This window comes from Arvicanthis niloticus, chromosome 25 (genome assembly GCF_011762505.2).
Source record: "Arvicanthis niloticus isolate mArvNil1 chromosome 25, mArvNil1.pat.X, whole genome shotgun sequence".
Classification (NCBI taxonomy): Eukaryota; Metazoa; Chordata; class Mammalia; order Rodentia; family Muridae; genus Arvicanthis; species Arvicanthis niloticus.
The window spans coordinates 30,358,791-30,384,448 of NC_133433.1; the positions used below are offsets into that span (position 1 = coordinate 30,358,791).

The 25,658-nt window shown below is 42.8% G+C and overlaps 1 long non-coding RNA gene across 1 annotated transcript; it reads left to right on the forward strand.

Moving 5' to 3' along the window:
* The first annotated feature begins 6,257 nt into the window (after positions 1 to 6,257).
* On the forward strand, positions 6,258 to 11,381 carry LOC143438404 (uncharacterized). Its single transcript, XR_013107263.1, has 3 exons — positions 6,258 to 6,379; positions 9,468 to 9,549; positions 10,775 to 11,381. It is a non-coding gene; the product is annotated as an uncharacterized LOC143438404 (long non-coding RNA).
* Positions 11,382 to 25,658: the final 14,277 nt, after the last annotated feature.

Consider the following 25,658-nt stretch of genomic DNA (forward strand, 5'->3'; position numbering starts at 1 on the left):
TGTGCCACAGGAGTTCAAAGTTGCCAGATATCCCAGCTTTTCATAAGAAATGAGAATTTAAATTTTCACACAAACATCCTGTTTTTGTTCTATTACTGTGACGAGTAGCCGCAGCCAGGCAACTCTTAGGAAAGAAAGCATTTAATCCAATCGGGGCTGGTTCACAGGTTCAGAGGTTTAGTCCATCATGATCATGGAGGGAAGCACGGCAGAAAGAGAGAGAGGGAGGGAGGGAGGGAGAGAGGGAGAGAGAGAGGGAGGGAGGAAGGGAGGGAGGGAGGGAGAGAGGGAGAGAGAGAGAGAGAGAGAGAGAGAGAGAGAGAGAGAGAGAGAGAACCTCTGTGTTTAGTGTGGGCTTCTGAAACTCTAAAACTCTAAAGTCCACCCCACAGTGACACACTCGTCCAACAAGGGCACACCTCCTAATCTCTCTTAAGTAGTGCCACTCCCTAAAGACCAAGCACTCAAATATTTGAGCCAATGGGGCCATTCCTGTTCAAAGCACCACACACCCAAAAAGTATACAGAGGGTCTCTAGTCTCCCAGGATTGAAATTCCATATACATAATCTCTTTGGAATACTAACTTAAAAAGTCTTCAACTGCCCGGCGGTGGTGGCGCACGCCTTTAATCCCAGCACTTGGGAGGCAGAGGCAGGTGGATTTCTGAGTTCGAGGCCAGCCTGGTCTACAGAGTGAGTTCCAGGACAGCCAGGGCTACACAGAGAAGCCCTGTCTCGAAAAACAAAAAAAAAAAAAAAGTCTTCAACTTATCATACCAAAAGACATACAGTTATGGTCTGAGTGTCCTGAGTGTCATTCTCTTACCAGAGGTCATCAGAACCAATTCTTTGTCACAACAGATGTGTTGAACTGTAGTAATGAGTATAGTCAAATACCATAGCTGTATGGTCAATCAATCAAACAACCTCAAATTTAGTTGACAAATATAATCATGGTTCAGTTGATTAAAATTAAAATGAGAACACGGCATGGGACATCCATGCCTATGGAATGGAAGGCTGGGATTGTTTACACAGATATTATAGGGTAGTCTGCCCTACCTTATCTCTCTAGGAAAAGCAAAGCCAGTTCCAGAGTGGAACATTTTTCTTTCTTTTAAAAAAGTACTTATTTTTATTTACTATGGAGCTGTGGATGCACTACCCCACATGTGAGCAGGATCTTCAAAGGACAGAAAAGTGCACTGGGTCCCCTGGATCGGGAGTTACGTATGGTTGTTAGCCATCTGACATGGGTGCTGGGTATCACACTCAGGTGCTCTTGCAGGACAGCAGGCACTCTTATCTGCTGAGCCATCTCGTTTTAATAAACAAGATGGGCTGATATTATTAATCATTTGTTTAGCCTTGAAATCCAATTTAGCTTGTGCTTTTATTAAATCTTTTTTTAAAGAATCTTTTCTGGAAGTTAGACTTCATAGAATCAAATAACCCTATTAAAAATGGGATACAGTACTAAACAAAGAATTCTCAATTGAGGAAATTCGAATGGCCGAGAAGCACCTAAAGAAATATTTAGCATCCTTAGTCACCAGGAAAATGCAAAAGCAGAATGGCTAAGATCAAAAACTCAGGTTTTAATCAGCAGATGCTGATCTCAAGTGACAGCAGATGCTGTCGAGGATGTGGAGAAAGAGGAACACTCCTCCATTGTTGGTGGGATTGCAAGCTGGTACAACCACTCTGGAAATCAGTCTGGCAGTTTCTCAGAAATTGGACATAGTATTGCCTGAGGACCTAGCTATACCACTCCTGGGCATATACCCAGGAGATGCTCCAACATATAACAAGGACATATGCTCCACTATGTTCATAGCAGCCCTATTTATAATAGCCAGAAGCTGGAAGGAACCCAGATGTCCTTCAACAGAAGAATGGATACAAAAAATGTGGTACATTTACACAATGGAATATTACTCAGCTATTAAAAACAATGAATTAAAAAAAGAAAAACAAAAAACCCCAACGAATTCATGAAATTCTTAGGCAAATGGAACTAGGAAAATATCATCCTGAGTGAGGTAACCCAATCATAAAAGAACACACATGTTATGCACTCACTGATAAGTGGATATTAGTCCAAAAGCTCAGAATACTCAAGATACAATTCACAGACCATATGAAGCTCAAAAAGAAGGAAGACCAAAGTGTGGGTGGTTTGGTCCTTTTTAGGAGGGGGAACAAAATACAAGAGCAAATATGGAGACAAAGTATGGAACAGAGACTGAAGGAGGGGCCATCCAGAGACTGCCCCACCTGGGGATCCATCCCATGTGCAGTCACCAAACCCAGACACTGTTGTGGATGCCAAGAAGTGCTTGCTGATAGGAGCCTGATACAACTGTCTCCTGAGAGGCTTTGTCAGAGCCTGACAAATACAGAGGCAGATGTTCGCAGACAACCATTGGACTGAGCATGGGGTCTCCAGTGGAGGAGTTAGAGAAAGGACTAAAGGAGCTGAAGGGGTTTGCAACTCCATAGGAAGAGCTCCCAGGGACTAAACCACCAACCAAAGAATACACATGGAGGGACTCATGGCTCCAGCCCCATATGTAGCAGAGGATGGCCTTGTCAGGCATCATCAGTGGGAGGAGAGGTCCTGTGAAGGCTAGGTGCTCCAGTGTAGGGGAATTCGAGGGCAGGAGGCAGGAGTGGGTGGGTGGATGGGGGAACACCCTCATAGAAGCCATTGGAGGGGAGATAGAATAGGGGACTTGGGGGGGGTTGGAAACTGGAAAAGAGGGGGGTTGGATAACATTTGAAATGTAAATAAAGAAAATATCCAATAAAAAACCAAAACAAAACGAAATCTTTTCTGCCTGTTTTGAGACAAGGTTTCCCCTAGCTCAGTGTGTTGGTTTGAACATGCTTGGCCCAGGGAGTGGCACTATTAGGATAAGTGGTCTTGTTGGAGGAAGTGTGTCACTGTGGGGTGAGAATGAGACCCTCCTCCTAGCTGCCAGTGAGACAGTCTTCTGTTTTCCTTTGGAATGAGATATAGAACCCTCATCTCCTCCTGCACCATACCTGCCTGGAGACTGCCATGTTTCTTGCCTTGATGATATTGGATTGAACTTCTGAACCTGTAAGCCAGCCCCAATTAAACGTTGTCCTTTATAAGAGTTGACTTGGGCATGGTTTCTGTTCACAGCAATGGAAATCCTCACTATGAAACTCAAACTCAGGCTGGCCTTAAACTTGATATAAGATGGAAGATGACCTTGAACTCGTGATTTTTCTGCCTCTACCTCCCCAAGTGCAGGGGATGATGGCATGTATTGTTTGCATACAAGGTAACAGGTTCATTAGGCTAAAAAACCTTTGGATCGCATCTATCTTTTGTACTTGATACAATTTTGAGGAAAACTAGTATGTATTTAAAATACAGAAGGCACAAGTCATCTCCAAGTAGAACAAACCAAGGTCTTAGAGAAGGGTGAGAGCCAACTTAAAAAAATTATTTATTTTAATGCATATGGATTTTTGCCTTCATGTTTAGCTAGGCACCGTCTGGGTATAGTGCCCTAGGAGGCCGGAAGAGGGTGCTAGAACCTCTGGACCTGAAGTTACAGATGTGAGGCTCCATGTGAGTGAGTGCTGGGAGCAGAGCTCCCCATCTGCAAGAACAGTAAGTGCTCTGGACTGCTTAGCCATTTCTGCAGCCTCTAGAGTCCAACGCCTGCTACTGCAGTCCTCATGAATAAAGAGTGTTTTGCTTTTGTGATTTCTAAACTTCCTTCAGAGTTAAGTGGTGCAGTCACAATCTTGAGGACCTGTACCTTATAATAAACATTTAGGAAGGGAAGATGGAGTTGAGAACAGTTCATTTAAGGGTTTATTTTAAGTATGTGGTGTGTGTGTGTGTGTGTGTGTGTGTGTGTGTGTGTGTGTTTGCTTATATGATGTCAATGCCCAAGGAGGTCAGAAGAAAGCAGTGGGTCTCCTGGAGCTGTAAGTCCCCTGTTATGGGTGCTGGTCTTTTGTCCTCTGGCAGAGCAACGGGTGCCCCAACCTCTCCATTGTATCTTTAGCCCAAGAGAAAAGTTCTTTACACAAAACAGTTACTCTATCAGGGGACAATTCCTAGTCATATTTTTTTTCCTAAATATTAGACTAATTTTCTTTTCTCGAATCCTTTAAAAACCAAGCAGCTTCCTCATATGTAATTTAGATTTCTCAGTAAACATATCCACTGGAAAATGATGCTTTTTCTGAGTGACTGTTAGTTGAGTTTATCCCCCTCTCCTCCCCTCTTCTCCCTCTCCCTCCTCCCTTTCTCTCTCAGGCAGAGTTTATTATATAGCCCTAGCTGCTCTGGCCCTCATTAAACAAGGCTGGACAGATTCACAGTGGTCTACCTAGCTGTCTTCTGAGTACTGGGCTTGAGGCATATTGTACCATGCTTGGAAAACACTGCAGTGTCCTTGTTTTCCTGTCTTTCTGAACTTGGCCAGTGTGAAAGGACATACAGATTGCTGTATTCTACCTAAATATATGAATTGCAGCCCCAACCCCACCCCCCAGTGCTAGAAACCAAACTCAGAGTCCTTGCTTTGACTCATGAGAAGCCAATGCTCTACCACTGAACATCATTCCTAGTGCCAGGATTTTCTTTTCATTAGCTACTAGTTCTTTTAGAAAAAATGTATTTTAGAGAATAAGATCCAAAGAGTACCTTCTCTCTCCTCCATAGTCATAAAATCGGGTAAACATTTTCATCAATGCAAGTAGATGAAAATGCAATAAAAATGACCCTATTCTATGAATGTTGCTCTTAAAGTTACTCAATTTAGTTTTCTGAGAAAAGAAACAATAATAAGTGAAACTCAGGACATTACTAAAATTCAAATATTCATTAAAATTATCATATCATTGCATATTTAAATTAGATCTACATCTGGATCTGTCTTAGAGTTACCTCTTAATGTAGGTCTTCATTTCCCCTCCCCCTTCCTTTTTTTTTTTTTTTTTTTTTTTTTTTTTTTGAGACAGGGTATCTTTATGTATTCTTGGATGTCCTGAAACTGCTCTGTAGGCTAAACTGGCCTTGAACTCACAGAGATATGCCTCCCTCCCTACCCAGTGCTGTGACTAAAGGTGTGTGCCACCTGGCTAGATCTTCGTTCTTCTGTGAGGACTTTCAAACTGACATGTGGGTTCAAATCTCCCAGAGATTCCTGTAGCAGTTGTGATTGTGAAGGGATGCCAATTATAGGCCACTTGAGTAGCTCTGCATTAGCGAGCCCTACACTCGGGGTCACTGCATGACCCACCTTTCAGGTAAGTAGCTTGTGTCAGCATCTTTTGCACTCGGGGTCACTGGGTGAACTTTTGAGAGTTACCCTCATTTGGGCATTATCGCACAGAAACTAACCTAATTGATTTGGGGTGCCCCCTTGGATATGGGTAATGCCTCTGTGATCACCAGTATGCGACCTGTGTTCTGAAGAGAACCCCCCTTTTGTCTCCACTTCCTCTCCGGCCGTTGTGTTTCTAAATCATCAGCTTCTCCTCCCTTCTTTTTTACTTACTTATTGTTTTTATGTGTCTATGTGTGTGTTGGCATATGTATATATGTGTGTACTGGCATGAGCATATGCATGCACCAGGTGGGTGTATCTAGGTATGAGAAACACTCTTCAAAGCATGAGAAATTTTGGAAAATATTTAGAGACTGAAATAAGCCCTTTTCTTCCCTAAGTATTTTGTTCCCTCCTTCAGAACTCAATGGATGTTTCCTTGTCTTCTGTTGCTGTCAGCTGCTTGCGAGAAAATCTGGAGGGAAGCCCTTCTGCTCCTACAGGGATTGCTGGCTGTCCCTTTAATGTTGAGAGTCCTTGAAGCAGCTGATGCACAAAATGAGACACAGAGGAGGCACTCTGACTTATTCTTTCTCTGCAACTTCAGTGACCGGCTCTCCTCAGGATTGGTAAAATATCAAATTTTCTGTCATTTTCATAATGCATGAAGAAGCGTGATCTTCAACTGAGATGCTCTCAGGGATCCGCCTCCCTGGCATAAAACAGTAACTTTCCCAGTACAATCCCCTGCCTTCGTTCTTCAGAGATGCTGCTGTGGGAGTTGGCTCAATGCTGTCATCTTCTGCCAAAATAAACCTCACTTCATGGTTTTACTTCCTGGTTGTGTCTGCTGGCTTTGCCCTAGCCAAGGCATTGGTCAGAATTTCCCAGAATGTTCGGTTGTTTCTGTTTTTGTTTTGAGATAGATCCAGCTAAGTGGTTCAGGATGACCTTGAACCACAATCCTCCTACCTCAGCTTCCCAAATGCTGGCATTACAGATACACGACACCACACCAGGGTCCTCATAAGGAGGAAATCATCTCCTGTGATCTCTTGTAAGTTATTCTTCATGTTTGCCTGAATGTCTTGATTCTTAAAGCTGAATCAGAATGGTTCCGTGTAGCAAAATCTCCCAGAACACAGTGGGTTGTTTCAAGGGCACAGATTTGATCCTTCACTTGTTCTTTTTTCTTTCTTTCTTTCTTTCTTTCTTTCTTTCTTTCTTTCTTTCTTTTTCTTTCTTTTTTTCTTTTTTTTTTTTTTTTGCTGCATACTTGGAATTTTAACTCCTTTTAACCTGTGGTTTTAAGTTCTCTTCCCCCCACCCCTCCAGGGACACAACATATCCTTATTTGGGACCCCCTTCATCTGTTCTAAATATCTAGAGGGGCAGAATAGGAATTTGTGACTACTTTGTATTTTTGTTCTGATTGCTTTAATTTGTGGGTTTTTCTTCCCTGGACATATTCATCATTGGTTATTTTACCTTGTTCGAGGTCAGCAAATCAGCCTCCAGCTGTGCTTCCTTGATGTTTTAAATTATTAATTCTGTAAGGATATCATTCCTGTTTTCAATTTGTGTGTTTTTAGGCCTACACTGGCTCTTTATCTAATTCTTTGCGCAGAGATTGGCAACCTACTTTTCTTTTGAAGTCCAGATACTAAGTACTGTAAAATTGATGAGCCATACAATCTGGAAGCAACCACCGAACTGTGCCTCTATAGCAAGAAAGCTGCTGTACACCATCTGTCAGTTGATAGGTATGATTGTGTGCCAATAAAGTTTTATTTACAGAAAAGGCACCGGCTAATTTATTCCTAATTGTAGAATGGTTTAGCACATAGTGTTCATTCAGTCATTGCTAGAATGTTCCTCTTCCCTGCCTTTAAGATCAGCTTTCAGTTCCCTTCCTCTAGGGTTAGGGGATGATCTTTCCTGGGTGTGGATGCCCCTGCAGAGGCATCTTGATCACTGCCGTGTTGATTTACTAAGTACTGTTCCTTTTTCACATGCATTACCCACAGGGGAGTGTGCAAAGGGCTTGTCAGCTGTGTCTTACAGAATCTTCTCGAAACCCAACTGTGTGATCCCTGGTCAGCTCTCTCCTTCTCACTCCATCCCTACAGGCAAATGCCTTCCCAATCTCTCATTCCAAGACTATGACCTTCTCATTTCATTTCAAAAGCAAAAGCAATGAAACAAGAATTACCATTTTCCCAAATTATGAGACCACCCGCCCCTGTGCTCATCTGTGTGTGTGATTCACAATCTGTGAAAACCCCATCTGCACGGCTGTCTTCTGTCCAGCAGTTGTGTCCCCAAGTCATCAGTTTCTCCTTTAGGATTTGTTGTTGGGCAGGCAGGTAGTGCACAGCTTTAATGCTAGAACTGAAGAATCAGAGGCGGGCAGATCTCTGTGAGTTTGAGTCCAACATGTTCTATAGATCGAGTTCCAGGACAGCCAAGGGCTACATAGAGAGACCTTGTCTCAGAAAAGGAAAAAAAAAAGTCGAGTGCCTGTGTTTTGGGGGGGGGGGGAAGGGGGGGAGGGTAGAGGTACCATGTTCAGGAACCTGCAGAGGCCATAATGAACTGGAGTTTCAAGGGGTTGTGAGACTCATTGCAGATGTTGAAAGCTGAATACAAATCTGCTGTAAGAACAATAAACACTCTTAATTCATCTTTCCAGTCCCACAGTTTCCCCTCAATTATTTCTGCCAGTATAAAAAGTCAATACAAGACCTCCTGTCATGAGCAAGCACACACACACACACACACACACACACACACACACACACACACACACTCCTGTGATATATTACTGCATCTGTCTTCCTTTACAATAAAACTCTAATCTTTTTCTTTTTTAAAAAAATGATTTATTTATTTATCTTATGCATATGAGTACACCACCATTGCTCTCTTTAGACACACCAGAAGAAGGCATCAGACCCCATTACAGATGGTTGTGAGCCATGTGGTTGTTGGGAATTGAACTGAGAACCTTTGGAAGAATAGTCAGTGCTCTTAACCACTGAGCCATCTCTCCAGCCCTCCCTTTCTCTTTCAACCCATTCCAATTACATCACTAAAACAGCCCTTAACACATTTCCTGAAAAATCTACCTATAGCCAAGCCAGTGAGAATTGTCATTGTTATCTTCCTTGACCAATAAAAGGGCATTTGATATCGCTGATCTCACCCTCCTCTTACGAACAAAGAGGAGAATGCTTTCAGGCATTATTATTCTGTTTCTACTCTCTTTCTCCATTTCTGGTCCTTCTTCAGATGGTTCTACAGAGCTTGGTTAAGTGGTATGCCTGGAATTTGAACTTCTCAAAGAAAGATACTAATGACTGTTTATGTCTGTATTCTCAGTGTATACCATTATGCTTACTTAGCTCATGGTATTGACTGAAAGAGTTTTATTATTTATCACAAAATGTCAGAGCTGGGAGGCCATTGACGATGACATGGTTTAGATAAGAGATTCTGAGCTCTGTGTAATATGAGAGAGACGGGACCAGCCAGTGTAGCTTCTGATGAGTGAGGAGGAGATGGGAAACCCAAGAAGATGAAGTCAGCAGGCAGCCTTTCCTTAGTACCTGGCCAAAGGAAACCTAGTCTTGACTGTCAGACGTGGTCTTCAAAGACTAGCAGCACAGAGCTGAGAGACCACTGATTTTTAGTCAGAAGCACATACAGACAGTGGAGAAGCAGACTCCAAGTTGGTGCTGAGCACACAGGAAGTTTACTGGGGAGGACTGCCACTCACTTGCACTAAGCAGCGTGCTTTCCCTAGTGAAGCCCAGGTGATGAACTCCACAGGAATCAGCTGTTTAACACAGAGAGATCTGGGACAAACTATAAGAGCATAGCCAGAGCCGGGCGGTGGTGGTGCGCGCCTTTAATCCCAGCACTTGGGAGGCAGAGGCAGGTGGATTTCTGAGTTCGAGGCCAGCCTGGTCTGCAGAGTGAGTTCCAGGACAGCCAGGGCTACACAGAGAAACCCTGTCTTGAAAAAAACAAAAACAACAACAACAACAAAAGAGAGCATAGCCAGCAAAAGTTAGATGCTGGGATTTCACCCAACACACGTGGGATCAGGCCTGGGCATAATGTTCCTCTGTTCTACTTTTCAGATGGCCAAGACTGCAATGGACTTAGAGTCTGGAAAGGGTCTGGAAAGTTCCTTGCTTTGAAGACTGGGCGCAAAGCTCAAAGGTGAAAACTGAATGATGGACCATTGAGCAGTTGGTGGAAGAAGGAACTTTCAGGACCATGACCTTTCCCTCTGTCCCCAGTGGGTCCATTGTTTTTTGTTTCGTTCCAACTAACAGATCTGATGGAGGACCAGCTCTGCCTTCCAACTGACAAGTGAACTGGTATTCTCTGCAGACTAAATCAGACAGGGAGAGCATGTTAAAGTGCGGATACTGGAGCAGGTGGGGGATGGTCTCTGCTTGGAAGGCATGGGGACATCTGGTAGGAGCATGAGGAGTGTGAAGAGTGAGGACTAAACTTGTTAGCTTTCCATGTACTCATCCCTCTTGGTTGGACATCTGGGTGGGGAGCTGCTGGCTCATTGTCCCCCTTATTTGTTTCTTTTTCTGCAATCCTGGGGACTGAACCCAGAACCTTCAGCATGTTAGGCAACTGGACTATATACCCTGACCTCTTCCTTTGTATATAACTCCCCACACCACCCCCCAACACACTTATCTTGGGTCTAAGGCCTTCAGAAGATGGGAAGAGAGCAGCTTCAATAGCCTTCCTTTAGGAATAGCCTTGGACTGTTCACAGAAAGCATCTGCAAGACAGTTGGGGAGAATGGCCCTCCAATGGCACTGCTTTGAACTCAAAGTTCCCTTTTCTAGGAAGAAAGGGGTGAAGTGGCAGATGTTTAAGAAAATGATCAATTCCTCAAATTGTTAATTATTAAGCAGTGGCTCATAGACTAGGTGGCTGTTCTATGTCAAGTCCATATTATAGAATGGGTTGAGTGGTGGCCGTCCCTGAAGCTGTACTCGAACCTGACTCCTAGAACTTATAAATGTGATATTTGGGAAAGAGGTATGTTCTGGGGCCAGTGACTTACGTATTTAGAGACAAGGCCATACAGAATTGTTGGATGGTCCCTACATCCAGTAACAACTATCTGCAACCTGTAGAGAAAGGGATGCTGAAGATGAGGCAGCCAGCTGAAGGATGATACTGAGACCAAGGCTTGCATGGGACCACTAAAAGCTGGGAGTGGCAGGATGTGTATTTTCCCTGTTGTTCACGGAGGGAGCTTCAGCCGTGCACTTAGCCTCTGCTGCTCTAAGAACAAATTCCTGATGTTTTGTGTCTGTGTGCTGTGACAGCGGGAAGAACTGGAAACCACTGCTTTGTGCATGCATTTCTAACCCTTGTACTGACTACTGAAGTACTGTTTCTCACTTTATAGACAAAGAACCTGCGTTTTGGTCGGTTACCTGAGTTCCAGCTATCGAAGAGTGGACGGACAAAGCACTTAATGGTGGGCTTGCCTGGTTCCAGGTTCAAGTCCTGCAGTACAGTATTGTTATAGGTACTTAGTTCACAGCATTTGACTAGTGGGCTTTAGGGAGGGGGCTTAGACTATGGCTGTGATCACATCCTATTTGGGGGGCTCATCTGTATCCTGTGGAAGGCTTCTGAAAGAGTAAATTCAGACCCCTACCTCAGAAAAGAAATAGAAATATCACAAAACCCTTAACAATAACGAGCATCTACACTGGCTCTTTTCACTCATCTTAGTCTGTTTTTTTGATGCCTCAACACAAAGCCTTTTTCTCGCAGATCTGGAGGCAGAGAGCTCAAGTCCAACTCTAGCAGGCTAGGCATCTGGGGAGAACTTGGTCTTTGCACCTGGGAGAGTGCCTTTAGGATGTTTCAGGGGAGTGGGCCACTGTCTTCTCTTATGGAGAGAGGTAGAAGCTTAAAAGGAGCAACCCTTTCATGGGGGACTAAATCCCTTCACAAAGAATCAGCCCTAAACCAGGCACAGCAGCACGTAGATGTAATCCAAGCATTTGGGGGCCTGAAGTAGACGATTATTAGTTCAAATTCCTCTTAGTCTCTGTAGTGAATCTGTGGAGACATAGACTACAAGATACTCTGGCTCTAAAGCAAAAGAGAGGCAGGCATGGTGACATGTGTCTTTAATCTTGGTACTCCAGAGGCAGAGGCAGAGAGGCAGAGAGAGGCAGAGAGAGGCAGAGAGAGGCAGAGAGAGGCAGAGAGAGGCAGAGAGAGGCAGAGAGAGAGGCAGAGAGGCAGAGGCAGAGAGGCAGAGAGAGGCAGAGAGAGGCAGAGAGAGGCAGAGAGAGAGGCAGAGAGGCAGAGGCAGAGAGGCAGAGAGAGAGGCAGAGAGGCAGAGAGGCAGAGAGGCAGAGAGGCAGAGAGGCAGAGAGGCAGAGAGAGAGGCAGAGAGAGAGGCAGAGAGAGAGGCAGAGAGAGAGGCAGAGAGGCAGAGAGAGAGGCAGAGAGAGAGGCAGAGAGAGAGGCAGAGAGGCAGAGAGGCAGAGAGGCAGAGAGAGAGGCAGAGAGGCAGAGAGGCAGAGAGGCAGAGAGGCAGAGAGGCAGAGAGAGAGGCAGAGAGAGAGGCAGAGAGGCAGAGAGGCAGAGAGGCAGAGGAGGCAGAGAGGCAGAGAGAGAGAGAGAGGCAGAGAGGCAGAGAGGCAGAGAGAGAGGCAGAGAGGCAGAGAGAGAGGCAGAGAGGCAGAGAGGCAGAGGCAGAGGCAACAGAGACAGAACAGAGGCAGGTGGATCTCTGTAAGTTTCAGGACAGCTACATAGTGACAATGTCTCAAATAAAAGAAACAAAACAAAAAACACAAACCAAAATCAAAACCAAAGGGGGCTCTCAGGGCCTCAGCATGTCTTCTGGGCCCAACTCTTAACTATCCTGCTGGTAACACTTTCAAAGAGAAGCACACACAGGACTGTGTGAGCCCAGAAACAGAACACACAGGAAGGCGACGTTTGGCTGATTCTTTGGATGAGGGCAATGAAGAGTTCACAGATCAAACAGATCCCCAGTGTCATTTCTGAGGGTAGGCCCCTCACGGGACTTGGTCATAGAGAACATTTAGAAACCTCTTTTAGTTCCATAGACTTTATAATCAGCCACACAAATCCAAATACTTAACACTCCCTTTCTTTCTTTCTTTCTTTCTTTCTTTCTTTCTTTCTTTCTTTCTTTCTTTCTTTCTTTTGTTCTTTCTTCCTATCTATCTATCTGAATTTTTCTACATTTGTAAATGTGAAGAATTGTTTCCTTTTTGGATGGACTCTGAGTGCTGAATAACTGGTGTCAGCACACAGCACTGAAGAGAAGAAAGCTGAGCTAAGACCTACTTTAGAATAAATATTTGTGATTCTTCCAGTGGTTCCTGTCTCTTAATGTATAGCGTTTTCAAAATGCTTATAGTCTACTCCTTGATGGATGTGTCTGTTTGGAGAACTACAGACATGGCGTTGATACCTGACGATCCCACCGGGGTATTAAGCTAAACACAGAAAAGGAATGCGTTTGCGGCCACAGGCACACTTTACAGTTCTTGGAACAGGAGTTGACGTGGACTCCCAGCAGGGGAGTGCTGGGAAGGTGAGTTTTCCTCAGCTAGAGAGTCTTGCTCATGTCATGGTTTTATCTGAAACTAGAGTCTGCATTTTTTTTTTCCCTCTAACTCTACAAACCTGAGTAAAAACTTCAGTGCTGTGCACATAAACACAGACCAAAGTCTGGATGTGGTAAGGTAAACCCCTTGGGGACCTCAGCCTAAATTGTTTCTGATATGGCTGCAGACTAAGGCCTGGCCCCTTGGGTATTGTTTTTGCCAGTGACTAAGAACAGGGAAGACAAGAAAAACACCCTCTTTGACTCATGACAAGCCAATTCCATTCAATAGAAATATATTTTTAGCAGATTAAATAATTTTACAACTAAAATTAGACAAGTTGCACATATACCTAAAATAATTTCAAAATCTTCCTTAAATAGAAATTATATTTTTGTAATTTTTTTTTTAAATTTTGAGTCAGTGTTTCATATAATCCAGGTTGGCCTTGAATCCAATATGTAGAAGATGACCTTGAACTCTTGACCCTTCAGGCTCCACAGTTTAAGTGCTAAGACTGTAAGCACTACACCTGACAACTGTAAAAATTTTTATTATGAGAAAGTATATAAAATATAACATTTATAATCTCAAATGTTCTTTTTATTTAAAATTTTTATGCTGTCTGAACGTATGTTCATGCACCATATGTGTGTCTAGTATCTACAGAGGCCTGAAAAAGGCATCAGATCCCCTGGAACTGGAGTTGCAATAGTTTCGAGCCACCATGTGAGTGTTGGGAACGGAACCCAGAACCTCTAAGAAGGCAGTCAGTGCTCTCAGCCGCTGAGCCACCTCTCCAGGCTGGTTTGTTTGTTTTTGCTTGTTTTTGAGACAGTCTTAATACTTCACCTCCCCAGATGCATCACAGACCTGAGCCATGACACCTGCTCATCTTCACTATTTTTGTCTTCAAAATTTTATTTTCAGGAGATAGGATTTTGCTGGGTAGCTCAGACTGTCCTCAAATTTGTGACAATCCTCCTGATTCATATTCTCAGTGCTAGAATACATTCCTCAGCTACCACACTCAGCTACATTGATCACTATGTTGCCTGTTTGCAAGTTTGTGTGTGTGTGTGTGTGTGTGTGTGTGTGTGTGTGTGTGTGTCTAGTCCTGAGGCCAGAGGTCAACCTTGGCTGCTATTTGTCAGCACAGGTGACCTTCTTGCTTGTTGTGTCTTTTATCGTCCTGGGGCTTTCACTAGGATGGTTGTCCTGTGTATTCTGCATACACAGGATGGCGAGCACACACACACACCACAAAATTAAATAAATTTATGTAATATAAAAGTGATTAATGAAAGAGTGTATAGCAGGGCAGTAGTGGTGCACACCTTTAATCCCAGCACTTGGGAGGCAGAGGTAGGTGGATTTCTGAGTTTGAGGCCAGCCTGGTCTACACAGTGAGTTCCAGGACAGCCAGGGCTACACAGAGAAACCCTGTCTTGAAAAACCAAAGGTGGGCGGGGGGGAGGGAAAGGAAAGAGTGTATGCTAATAACTTAATTAAACTTCAAAGTGAATGAAATTTTAGACTACCAAGCAATTTAGGAAGTCAGAACGGATGGTCTAGCCAGAGTGAGTGCTGTTCATAACTGGCACTACTATAATCTGAATTCTTCAGGACAATCAGGGAAGCTGCAGACACACCAAGGTGGTCTGTCACAGTCTTTGTTATCAGGAGGCACCAATCTTCTTTCATCTTGTGAAAATTACATCCTTTCTGCTCAGAATGGGCACATAACCAAGGCTTGGTAATTGAATCCCACTCAGCTCTGCAGGGGAACTGAGCGAAATGGCCCACCAGTCCCTCCAGAGTTACACTCCTATTCATGTGGCTTTTTAAAGCTCCCACTGGAACTCTGACACTCCTCAGGTTTTGTTTGATTCCTGAGAGGTAGGGTAAAGCTATCTGGAATGATTTTTTAAAAATAAAATAGCATGCAGTCACTGCTGCGTGGAGGGTATCGGTCTCTCCATACCCTTGAGAAGTGGGTGGTATTATTTGATTGATTTTTATTTTACATCTCCATATTTCAAATGACCACACTAGCAGTTTTCAGAGTAAAGATCTGACCTTAAGGTCCATTTGGTCAATCTTCATTTTACCCGGCATCTCTAAACCCTATTCTTCAGTGCTGTATGAACTGACTGGCAGGAGTTCCCCAAATTCACGTGCCAAAGTCTTCAGTCTCAGCCCACTTTCCGTTACTAAAACAAAATATCTGAGATCGTGTACTTTATAAGAAATAGAAATGTATCTGGCTCAGCATTCTGGAGATCAAAAAGACTGCCAATGTATTAGCTCAACCTCTGGGAAAGCTTTCTTATTTCATCACAACATGGCAGAAGGCATTACACCATGAGACAGAACTGACCTAGTTAGAGTTTGGCAATTGTCAGGTCCTGAGACAGTAAAAGTTCTGTCTGCCCTTTATAAGGATGAGGAAAATCTGACCCGGAGACAGAAGAAACCTTTCCCCTCAGACAGCTGATGCCGTCTGTCCCTTGCCCCCGGCCAGACTCTGCTGCCTGCATTCCTGCTGTAGCTGCAGAGAGCAGAGGTCTGGCTGTCTTTTTCCACTCAGCACTTGTGAGGTATCTATTAGAAGTGCTACGTCCATCATGTGTCTTTTCCTTGATAGAAAGCTTCATGGCTTTTTGCTTGTTTAATCTGAGGATTTTTTTTTTTTTTTTTTTTTTTTTTTTGGAATTTCAGCAATAAAGCCAAGAAAATAAAGAGTAAAAAGCAAAGTCGGTCCTGAACGAACCACCAAGATTATATAAGTGAACATAACGCACTTAACAGTTAACGCACTTAACAGTTAACATACTTAACAGTGCAGAGTTGGTCGGGTGGCCCAGTGGGCATGTGCTTGCTGTGCACACATGATGACCCAAGTTGGATCCTAACAGTCCACATTGCAAAGCAGAGTCTGATAGCACAGCCTTGCATGAGAACAACTTACCACGTGGGTCTTGGGGACTGGACTCTGATGATCAGGCTTGGCAGCAAGCGTCTTTACCTGTTGAGTCACCTTTCTGGCCTACATAATTTTTTGAGCTATGTAGCTATACAGCCCAGCTGCCCTCGAACCTTCAATCTTGCCTCTTAAGTACTAGTTTATTGATTTCTAGTAATAACTTTAAACTGTAATTTTAGTTCTATCTTCTCTACCACGTGGATGGCCAGTGTCAGACCACCCAGACTGTACTGTAGAAGCCAATCAAATAAAGTACCTGTGTGATAGGATATATGTCTATCTATATATCTATATATCTATATATCTATATATCTATATATCTATATATCTATCTATATCTATCTATCTATCTATCTATATATCTCTATCTCTATCTATCTATCTATCTATCTATCTATCTATCTATCTATAGATATATATATATCAGTTTTGGTCTGCTAGAACAGTGGTTCTCAATGTGTGGGTCGCGACCCTTTTGAGGGGCCTCCACATGCACGCTTATGTGTGCACATATACATACATACACAACACTTACACACATACAGGCACACACACACCACGGGAAGACTACATGTGAGAGTGCTATACTGCACAACTGGCAGATTTCAAAGGGACTGGACGTGTAGAACCATTAAGTATCTGGGGTTGCAGCCTGAACCATCACATTTAGCAAGGATGTTTTCTGAAGTCATGTGAAGCAGTCAGTAACTCTCTGGATAGGAAGGAACAGCATCAGGAGCCACCAGCATATGCCCTTAGAAATCTGGATAGATGACATTGATCTGACCTGCTTCTCAGAGTTCTTCAGGGGACACACTCTGACCAGCCCTGGCTTCTGTAGAAGGAAGCTTCAGAAACCAGAGAGACGCTGCTGTGGTTCAGCTCTTACTTCCACAGTCACCAGCGGTGCATGGTAACTACCATGAGGGCTCGGCAGTAAGTGAAAAAAGGAGATGATGCCAAACAAAGTTGAAAAACATTACAAGTCCCAAGGAGCAGCTCCCATCTGACCAGTTTCTGTCAATGGAATTGACACGACCCAAGGAATCACAGGGCTGTTCATTACTTGGAAAAAGGAATTTACTACTTGCATATCTATGTGTGTTTGCGGCCATTCTATGTCTCTGGCTTTTCAATGCTCCTCTTTCATACTCTTGATGACATGACATGGGATGACAAATTGCATTTGAATTTGTCAAGTTGAAAGGTCATCCTTGTTCACCATTAGACAGTAAGGCTCCATCAAAGTGTCTGAGTCATGAGAACATGGCTGGAATCCCCAGGCAGTCTCTGCTGCAACACAGTCTGTCGTCACAGATGCTGAGTTTTGCATGGCCTTGGTGCAAATTCTGATGCCCCACTTCTTCTGAAGGTGGGGCAGAGCTGGGGCACAGGTAGAAGAAACCACATATTGCCTAGAATGCTGGCTTCCATCTGGGAATGGGTCATAGCAACAGCCCAAAAATTCTTTGTGTCCAAAAGACAAAGATCTGTTTCCTGAAACCTAAAGAAAAGGTACATTCTCCCAGGCATTGTGGTATGAGAACAAGCCCCTTAGCCAAAGATACATCCTGAGGGGTTAGGAGGGATGAAAAACTACCCCTTCACTTCCGAACATGAAGAAACAGGATCCAGAAGTTGCCAGTGGTAAGATGGGTTGAGCAGCCTCTGGACATCTATAAACCTGATTCAGGAGGCTTTACTGCTCTAAGGTTTTGTGGATTCAGTTAAAAGTAATGGACTGACTCCAAGGTACTTGGATCACCCATGAACCCTCTCTGTGTCTTTGTATGTGCATACAAATGTCATGATACACACAGAGAAACATGCACAGAGACACAGAAACACACAGTGCAGAAGAAGCACATCAATCCACTTACTGCCCAATCTGCAATATGTTGTTTGTTTTATATTTTATTTTGTATCATTTTCTGTTCTCTTCCTTCTTTCCTTCCTTCTTTCCTCCCTTCTTTCCTTCCTTCTTTTCTTCCTTCCTTTCTTCTTTTTTTTTTTTTTTTTGAGGGACTCTTACTATGCAGCTGGCTTCACCCCTATAATCCTCCTGCTTTAGCCTCCTGAGCACTGGAATCAGAAAGGTGAGCAACCATCTCTGGCTCTTTGAAAATCTTTCATAGTATAAAGAAATTATAAATAAATAAAATCCCCAGGAAATTTCTATTAAAAACTTCTAAGCAATAGTTGACAAAAATAACTGATAGGCTAATTCAAGAGAAGATTCTTCTCATTGTGAAGGTCTTTTAAAGTCCTTTCCTATGCTTTAGTAAGACCTTTTAAAGCTAGATAGTGAAGACCCCCAAACTCGGGAGACCCTTACTCAAGTCTCGGGAAATCACGGCCACCCAAAAATCACAAGACACCATACCTGGATGCAATCAGCAGAGGTTTATTAGGGAGAGTTGGCTAGCCAAGGTCAATTCGGTTCACTCACGCAGGAGTTGAATTGACAAAGCCAGTCAGTCTGAGAAGGGTTTTTTAAAGGGGGAAACCACAAACCTGGAGAGTGAGGAAGGGGTGAAAGGTTGCTAAGGAAATATAACAATAAAAATAGTGGAGAATTCCAGAGGAACGCAACCTAAGTGAATCAGGGTTATGTGGAAAACACTCTGTATTCTCAAAATGTAGTCTCGCCCTGTCACTAGCTCAACTATTTCTTAGTCTCACCTAGATGGTTTGCATTTCTCTTTGTGGTCAGGAATGTGTCTTCCTGCTTAGGGTCTTCCCCACCCACAGGTGGGTTCTTTTCCCTGAGGCTTGAGGAATGTTAATCTAGCAAGTGTCCTCTGACTCAGGGATAATGTAACTCTTTCCGGAATGTATCCTGGGGCAGTGAAGGCCTGAAATCTTACATTCAGTTCCGCTTTCTGGAACCTGCATTCTTATGCTCAGGTCTAGGGGTAAAGAAAAAAGCCTGTATATATTTTATAAAATGGTCTTTATAATTTTTTCACTTTACAATAGTTACTTACTTCTTCCATTCTGCAACCCAGAAAGGCACTGAGTGACCTAAACAAAGTAAATATGTCTGTTGATAACTATGCTGAAAACTACGGTAGTTACATGTACTTTTGTTATAAATACATACTAAAGTCATGGCTCTATAATAAAAACTCTATAGTTCAGGTTTTTCTCTTCACTAAGTATTCAATGTTATTATTATATTATAGTTATTATATTTGCCTCTTACTATGTTAGTGAGATACAAAATCTTTTTATCTATTATCTAATTTAATTTCCCATCCCAACAAGATAAATAGAAATATGCCATAGATATTTTAGATAAGACCCAGAAAGTTTAGGTTACTTGCACAAGCTCAAACAGCATATGAGTGACAGAGCTAGGATTCAGGTTCACAAAGCCTCCTGTTCTAAAGCCAGGGCTCTGACAGGCTATGACGTGTTGATGGTAAATGGTTTCCAAGCATCTGGTACTGTCTGCATGGTCCAGTTCTATACTCTGCAGCAGGTGGTCTCCATGAAGCATTTTAGGGGATACCTGTCCTGGCCTTGCAGGCACCCACAGATGAATGAAGAAAATTGTAGTGCATGGCTTACGAAAGAGGCAGATAAGATGGCTGTGCTGGTGGCTACGATTGCCTCTGAGGGACCCTAAGAGCTTTTTTTAGACCCACACCCTCTTTACAGCTTCTTCCTCCCACCTGGGGTCAAGGCTAGGCCAAGTTCCATTCTCCACTCACAGGAATATTCTTGAATAAAAAGTTCTCAACAAACAATAAAACAACCCCACAGAATGTACCTAACCCTCTGGAAAGTCCCAATGATTTCAAATGCATGTCATGATCTGCTCATGCTTGCTAGCCAATAGATTTAAAGGTCAATATGCTTAGCCAATAAGTTTGAACTGTAACCTTGCTAATGTAACCTGTGTCCTAAAAAGTATAAAAACTGCTTGTAATAGGCATTGGGGGTTGGGGTGTCGCCTTCTAGTCACTCGCCTTGAGGGACTAATTGAAGGTCGACCCCAACACGCTGGAAAATAAACCTCTTGCTTTTGCATCAACCTCAGTTATCTCACTAGGGGGCATCTTGAAGTAAGTACCACTGACCAAGGGTTGGGGTCTTACACCTCCAAGCCCGAATGAGTTGGATTCCCAGATCCACATGGTGGACGAAGAGAATCAACTCCAGCAAGTTGTCCCCTGACTCTCATGTGTGCTCCATAACCTATGTGCCTCTTGCCTCCCAACACACACACACACACACACACACACACACACACACACACACACACACACATAAACAAAAATGAACAAAACTTTAAAAAATGATTGACAGAAGTAATGTACACCACAGGAAAGATTTGCAAACTCATCAGCCAGGTTTTGATTTAGTTGAGATGAGACTGAGTGAAAGAGAAATCCAGATCCTGTGCTGACGTGAAAAGGAGAAAATCCTGACCAAGAGAGTTCACAGCTGTTTGTCACACATCACAGATGAGCAGAACTTTCAGGCGACATTAGTGTTGACAAACGTGCACATCACAAGTCATCTAAAGAAATGTGCACTTCAGTCCTTTCTAAAAAATCTCTGGAGGAATGTTCTAGATAACTGAGTTTGAACTGAGCTCAGTCTGTTTTCTAGTCCTTGGGTATATTGCCCCACAAGACACAGGGGATTTAGTTCCAGTCTCTACATTTTGTTTTTCAAATTAAACCAAAGTAGAAAAACCACAGAACTTCTTTGATTTTGAAGAAACATACTCTTTCTGAGTGGTTTTGAAGAAACTGTATTTTATTTATTCTTCCTTTGACTTTCAGTAAATTTTATTTTTAAAATGGCTTTGAGATTCCATTTTACTCCAGCCGGGATTGTTGTCATTGAGAAAACAAATGACAGTGAAAGCTGAGGAAGAAGCCATCTTCACTGCTGGTGGAGTGTGGGCTTCTGAGTCACCACAGAGATCTCTCTTCACTGCTGGTGGAGTGTGGGCTTGTGCTTCGTTATACTGGAGGAGAAGAAACCATCTTCACTGCTGGTGAAGTGAGCTTGTGTCATCATCATAGAGAGATCACCATGGACACTTCAAAAAACTAAAAATAGGACTACCATTGAACTGGTCCAGCTATCTACTGGTGTTAGAGGCACAGAGGTCCTTGTGCCCACAAAGTTATGGAACCAGGAATGTTAGAGGCACAGGGGCCTCTCCTCAAAAGAGGAGATTGCTGTTTTCCTCCCAGAAGGCTTGGAATCGACTTTGTTATCTACCTGGTGACCTTCCTTTCTGCTATCTGGGGAGGTAGATGTCACCCTCTTCCCCCAGAATGTTCATTGAAGACTCTCACTTCCTATATCTTTATCTTTGGCTGTCAGTTAATAGAATCCATCCTTGATGTCAGGGGTGTCACATGTCCTTCATAGCCTGCTGACCTCCATGCTATGTCTATCAGAGACCACACTAGATTCTAGGCCTCTTGGCTGTAAAACCCACCCTCATGGGCACAAAGCTTTATTGTGCACCTGGAATTGGAATGATTGTTTCCTTGAAACCTGGATTGGGGATGATTGTTCCTGGAAACTTTTCCCCAAAGTGTTGTGTTTTAAATACACTGATGAACTGCCAGGTGTCAGACTCCCAAGTCTGATCCAGGTTGAGAAAGTCAATCTGAACCGAGTTTTCATTCTCATCTTTTTGTGGTTTGATTTCCTGCCTGTATACCTGCAGGGTCTCCTTCATACTGACAGATTATTAGAAAAATAAAATGTGGGATTTTATTCAACCAGAAAGAAAAATAAAATCACAACAGAAATGGTCTGTAAATCATTATGTGGAATAAAAGAAGCTGGAGAAACTTGTGTTCCCATTCATATGCAGAACTGAGGTGTAAAATTGTGTGTGTAGGGATAACCAGGAGGAGCCTCAGTGAGGATCCAGTATTGATGGTGTCACAGAAACCAAAACCAGACCAATTACTCATTGCAACAAACTCATTTGCTAATGAAGCTGTGCAGACAGAGGGGTTTGTTTGTGAGACACACCGTGTGTGACATAGTACAGATTCCACGATGAGACATTTTCTATGCTTTGTTCTTTGTTGTCGTTTTTGTTATTATTGATGGTGGTGGTGATGTGTGTGTGTGGGGTTATGAAAGTAAAATGGAGATCAAAATAGGGAAGGAAGAGATCTTTGGTTGGGAGAAGAAAGAGTAACGAAGTGCAAGTTACGTAAAAGCAGAAGGGGGATGTTTTAGTTAAGGTTTCCATTACTATTAAAGAGGCCCCATGACCAAGGCAATTCTTTCAAAAGACAACATTTAATTGGGGCTGGCTTATAGGTTCTGAGGTTCAGTCCATTATCATCAAGGCAGGAAGCATGGTAGTATCCAGGCAGGCATGGTGCAGGAGGAGTTGAGTACAGGAGGAGACTATCCAGGCAACTAGGAGGAGAGCCTCCAAGCCCACCCCCACAGTGACACACTTCCTCCAAAGGCCAAATCTACTAATAATGCTACTTGCTGGGTCAAGCATATTCATCACAGGGCAAACAATGTCTTTAATCCCAGCACTCAGAAAGCAGAGGTAGGCAGATCTCTGTGAATTCGAGGCCAACCTGGTCTACAAAGCAAGTCCAGGACTGCCAGGGCTACACAGAGAAACCCTGTCTCAAACAAAACAGAACAAAACAAATCACCAAAACTGTATGTAGTAGCATGCATTTATAATCCCAGAACTTCTATGGGCAGATGAGAAACAGAGAAAAAATAAATAATTGCCCAGAAGCTCATGGGTCAGATAGCCTGGAGATACAGAAGCAAAACCAGGAGGGATAGTGCCTCAAGTGTAGAAGCAGAGAACTGAGTTCTCAGTGCTGTCCTCTGATCGCCAGTTATGGGCTGTGGTATATAACTCCTCTGCTCACACACAGCAACAATGCAATAAAACAACAGTGCGACAAAAACCCAAAATGAGTGGACCATGAAAAAAAATATGAAGATACCACTAATGACCAGATTAATCCATAAAAAAAAAAAAAAAGAATTCCATAGTAACAGCATTGGAAATATCTTCATTATTAGGAGAAAATTCTCAAAATCTACATTAAGTGAGGCCCATCCAAAAACAAAAGGGACACAACACCAAACGGACAGGATCAAAAAAGAAACTTCCTGTCTTAGTCACTGTTCTAGTGCTGTGAAAAGACACTATGACCAGAGAAGCTCTTAGAAAAAAAAAATTATTTGGGGGCTTTCTTACAGTTTTATACAGTTAGTTCATGGTTTTCATGGTGGAGAGTGAGGCAGCATGCAGGCAGGCATGGGGTTGGGGCAGTAGCTAACAGCTTACATTCTGATCCATAAGTTACAGAAAGAGAGAGAGAGAAAGAGAAAGAGAGAGAGACAGACACACACACACACACACAGAGAGAGAGAGAGAGAGAGAGAGAGAGAGAGAGAGAGAGACAGAGAGAGACAGAGAGAGAGAGAGACAGTGAGAGACAGAGATGAGACAGAGGGAGACAGACAAGAGAGACTGGGCTCAGCTGGCAGGAGCTTTTGAAACCTCAAAGCCCAACCCGACTGACACACCTTCTCCAACAAGGCCATATCTCCTAATCCTTGCCAAACAGTTGTAGTAACTGGGGACCAAGCATTCAAATATATGAGCCTATGGGGCTCATGTTTATTCAAACCACCACCCTCCTCAATGTCACATTACCACTAAACCAGTAAATATATAGAACAAAGAGAATGCAGTGAGAGCTGAAAGTGAGGGCAGGTGCTTTCCTACCCCCAGAGCAGCACCCCGGTGGCATGGGGTAAGTGCAGTGAAAATCTCTGTGTTCTGCCTCCCCGAGAGGCTGTTCCCAGTGGTAGAGTGGACAGGAACCTGACAAGTTCCCCACAGATGAGTAGACTGTATTTTTTTAAAAAATGGATCTACCTATTTGCTATTTCCAGGTGTGGTGGTGCATGACATTAATCCCAGCACTCAGGAGTCAGAGGCAGGTAGAGTTCTGAGACTGAGGCTAGCCTAGTCTACAGAGTGAATTCCAGAACATGCAAGGATACTCAGAGAACCCCAGTCTTGAAAAGCAATGCAAAAATAAAATAAGAATGACAAAAAAAATTCATGCTGTTTCTACCAGTCATGACTCACTATCAAAGACAGACAATAGGTGTTCCAAGCAAAGTGAACAGGGAACAAGTAGATGTCATTCTTCTGATGTTTGAAAAAAAAAAATATATTTCAAACCAAAATTAGTCAGGAGAGATAGAGAAGGTCACTTAATACTAAGAAAACAATTCATCAAAATTACATTATAGTTCTAAACATATATCCCTTGAACACAGGTGCAAGCAATCTCATAAAACAAATATTACTGCATATAATGCCACAGAGTAACCACAACACAGTGATACTGACTTTAATAATCTACCATCACCAACATTTAGGTCATTCTGAAAAAGGTAAACAGAAATATTTAGATGAGATGGACACTACAGGACATCCCACGCAAACACATTTCTTCCATATCACCATAAAAAGTACAAATAGGGAAAGGAGTCTAAATGTCTTTATAAGACACAGCAATAACATACAAATATCAGTAACTTTTCTATATGTCAATGGCAAACACTGAGAAAGAAATGAAGGAAGCAGTCCCATTTATAATAGTCTCAAAAATATTTTGAAATGAGTCTAATCAAGTGTGGTAGTTTAAATAAGAATGACTCCCATAGGTTTACAGATTTGAATGTTTGATTATCAGTATTTGAAAGGATTAGGAGGTGTGGTCATGTTGGAGTGGGTGTGGACTTGTTAGAGGCTGTGTGTCACTCAGGGTGGGCTTTGAGGTTTCAAGGGCTCAAATGAGGCCCAGTGGTTCCCTCTTCCTGTTGCTTGCTGATCTGGAGATGTAACTTTCAGATATTGCTTCAGTACTCTATCTGTTTAAGTGTCACCATGCATCCTGCCATGAGGGTAGTAAACTAAACCTCTGAAACTGTAAACAAACCCCAATTAAATTCTTTCCTTTATAAGACTGTGGTCATGGTGTGGTCATAGTGTCTCTTCACAACAATGGAACACTGACAAAGACACCAAAAAAGTGACAGAACTCTACGACACAAACTTTAAAATACTGAAGAAGGAGGTTGGTGAGGATACTAGAAAAATGGAAAAACCTACTGTGTGCATAGATTGAAATATCACTGTTGTGAAAATAGTCATTCTACCTGAAGAAATTTACAAATTCAATGGGATTTTAATAAAAAAAAAATTAAAACCATTCTACAGAAATAGAGAAAAATCTTAAAAATTTTAATTTAAATAGAGAAAAATCTTAAAATATGAAGCACAAAAACCCCACTGACGGTTTCCTCATAACTGATATCAAGTTATACTTCAAGGTCACAGTAATAAAACTAGCCTAGATGTTCTGTAGATCAATGGGACAGAACAGAGGAACATACGTAAGGCATTCTAAGCTACATAAGCTATGGTCATCTGATTTTTCTTTTTCTTTCTTTCTTTTTTTTTTTTTTTTTTAAGGTTTATTTATATATTATATGTAAGCACACTGTTCCTGTCTTCAGAGACCCCAGAAGAGGGCATCAGATCTCATTATAGATGGTTGTGAGCCACCATGTGGTTGCTGGGATTTGAACTCAGGACCTTCGGAAGAGCAGTCAGTGCTCTCAACCGCTGAGCCATCTCACCAGCC